This window comes from Chrysochloris asiatica, unplaced genomic scaffold (assembly GCF_000296735.1).
Source record: "Chrysochloris asiatica unplaced genomic scaffold, ChrAsi1.0 scaffold00045, whole genome shotgun sequence".
NCBI lineage: Eukaryota > Metazoa > Chordata > Mammalia > Afrosoricida > Chrysochloridae > Chrysochloris > Chrysochloris asiatica.
Window position 1 is genome coordinate 17,710,710 of NW_006408563.1, and position 3,089 is coordinate 17,713,798.

At 34.5% G+C, this 3,089-nt stretch overlaps 1 pseudogene; it reads left to right on the plus strand.

Moving 5' to 3' along the window:
• The first annotated feature begins 964 nt into the window (after window positions 1-964).
• On the plus strand, window positions 965-1,551 carry LOC102822302 (annotated as a pseudogene).
• Window positions 1,552-3,089: the final 1,538 nt, after the last annotated feature.

Sequence of the window (3,089 nt, forward strand, 5' to 3'; positions counted from 1 at the left end):
CACAATTTTTTCTAGAAATGTAATTTGCAAATGTAGAAATTTCAGAACAAGCTGACTATTGGAAATAACTGCTTATAATTCAATGAAGCACTAATTTGACTATTTAAAAAGCTTAATTATTCATTCAAAGAAAATCTCCAGTTTCCTTTGAATGTCTTCCATATTCAGAAATGTGAACATTTCTATTATTATATTTCTGTGTTATTTTAAAGGAAACATTTAACATTTTATGTTTAATTGAGTTAAATACCTAAGACTTAAGTGATATAATATGTGATTTTCCAGAAAAATTAAAATGTTTTACATGAAAAAGTTCTAACAAGGCCTATTTAAAATATTCTTGAAATAACTAGGTATTATGCATTTGAGGAATTATTCTTTAAAAATTGAAAAGTATATAAATCTTAATTTGACTAAAATGACAACTGAAAATGACTCCAATTGTCTAAATCTGGGCATAACATAACCAAAATGACACCTGAGAAAGATGAGTCTTGGTGTTACTTGCGTGAATCAGAGCATATGGGATTCCCAAGAGAGTGAGATTGGGAGAGGGATGGGTACAAGACTTGTGCATACCTAGAGCTCCCCTCCCTGGAGAATCTGAAGCATTTTCCCCACATCCTACCTTTGATAACTTCCCAACTCCCAACAGAGAACTAATGGAATAGTGGAAACTGCTAGAAATTCTGGAAAGAGTTAGACCAAGGAAGAGAACACTAAAAGAATAAACAAATACGGATTATGAAAAAAAACTTGTCAAAATTTACTTTTTATTTGGATGTGATAAATGTAATGAGGATTTAGGTTAAAAGCTTGAAAGAAATAGTGATACAAAGAAATTGTCATGTAAGAATGATTGAAGAGAAGAAGCTAGAGGGCATTTAGGAGAATAAACTGCACTTGGAGCGGGGTCGAGTGAGAGGCCATAGGAAGGTGATACAGGGGAAACAGGATTAGAAGTATGAGGAGATTCCAAAGAGATTAATTTTATGGGGACAGAACAAGAAACGAAGGGAGGAGTGGCTATTATGAGGAGCCACGCAGCAGCCAGTCGAGCTGAGGATCGAGGACACGTGAGGAAGTAGTGATGCTGCCAACTGCAGGAGCACGCCGCTCCCTGATGGCCTTGTCTGTGGATTTTAAAACTTATGTAGATCAGGCCTGTAGAGCTGCTGAGGAATTTGTCAATATTTACTGTGAAACAATGGACAAAAGAAGAAGGGTACTAACCAGGCTGTATCTGGACAAGGCCACTTTATTATGGAATGGAAATGTTGACACTGGGTTGGAAGTCTTGGCCATTTTTTTTGAAATGCTGCCTTCTAGCGAGTTCCAGGTCATTATGTTAGATTGCCAACCAGTTCATGAACAAGCTAATCCATCCCAGATCACAGTTCTTGTTGTGACCAGTGGATCTGTGAAGTTTAATGGAAACAAGCAACATTACTTCAACTAGAACTTCCTTCTGACTGCTCAGTCCACTCCTAACAACACCGTGTGGAAGATTGCAGTGATTGCTTCCGCTTTCAGGATTGGGCAAGTAGTTAAAGGGGGCAAAGGTTCTTTCTCCTTTAGTCCATTCAGTTTCATCAAAAGAAATGTATGTGACTTCAATCCATTGAATTGTGCACGCACTATCAAAACTAGTATGTGCTAAAAGGAAGTCTTTAGCATGCTTGATTCTTAGCAGCATCTTTTCAAACAGCTAATCCCCAGTTGCCCTTTTAAGAGCTTTAATGCTAGTTAGTTTTTGTTTTTTAACACATCTTACAGACATTTCACTAGTAAATGTTACACACATGATCTCTTTACTAATACTCACTGTGAATTCAGCCCATCGCAAAAAGAAAACAAGTATTATTAAAAAAATTATTTTGTAACACTATCATAGGTTAATCAGCACTTCATAACTCTGGGAAGAAGTGGGGGTTTTCCTAGTTATTAGGTTAATTTTGTAGTAAAACATAAATGCATAAGCGCTCATTTTCTGTAAACAATAGTAATGTAGTTTTCATAATGGCTTTTTCATATCAGTTCAGTGGAAATATTACTAATTTAAGTTTGCTTAACTATGACATACTGGAATTGCATGTAAAGATGTTCAGTAGTTCTTTTTACATGTTAAGTAATGTTTTTTATGTTCTCATGATCTTTATTTATGATGTGAATTAGTACAGTAGAAGGATGCATAATGTTCTCTGATATCTGAGTACTGGGCACATTTGTTGGCTTGAAAGCAAAACTTCTTTAAAAAGATTTTTCTTCACTGCTCCAGGCCTATAACTTGGGGTTGTGAATTATAGTAGTTTAAGTGTGAGAATGGAGAATGCGAGTTGGAACCAAAACTAAGGAGGGTTGGCCAAATGCTACATTTTTGGTACTTGTTTTCTACCTCTTAAAAATGTATTGTTGTCTTTTTAGGTTTTCAGTCATAAGGTCACCCATATCCTTGTCAAATGGTCATATGAGTCTCATATTAGTTCGAAAAGGGTTTTTCAACTTACCTCATATTATCACCAATATAGGTCTCAATTTATTCAAGAATTTATGGCACAAAATTCCAGCAATAAGCGTAACGCTCGCAGCTAGAGTCTGACAGGAAAGTTGGAAACAAAGCCATTGTCATTAGTAACAGGACATTATCTGTTAACTTCTAAGATCTCCCATGTGAGCTTTAGGCCAAAACTCCACCAGGTATTAATATCCAACAAGATAAGTGATTTTACCCCTGAGTTTTATACTATCAGTGGTGTTATTTTTAAATGATTTAAAATTGTTTTTGTGATATATCCTTCTGTATGGTATTGAACAGTGAGATTTATTTTAAAACATTCTGTTTCTGTTATGTGGCTAACTCTTTGACTTTTTAAAGAGAAAATGAGTAACAGTAGATCTTTATAATAAACTTACACAATAAATTAGTTAATTGGTATCTCAATTTCTCATGAGAAAGAAACCTACCTTTGGTTAACATCAAGCATTTTCCTTTTTTTAAAAATTAGTTTAAAAATGTCTTTAAGCGGTATTTGCTAGCTTTGTTTCTACAATATAACTCAAAATTAATGTTTCTTATCAACTGAATTTTA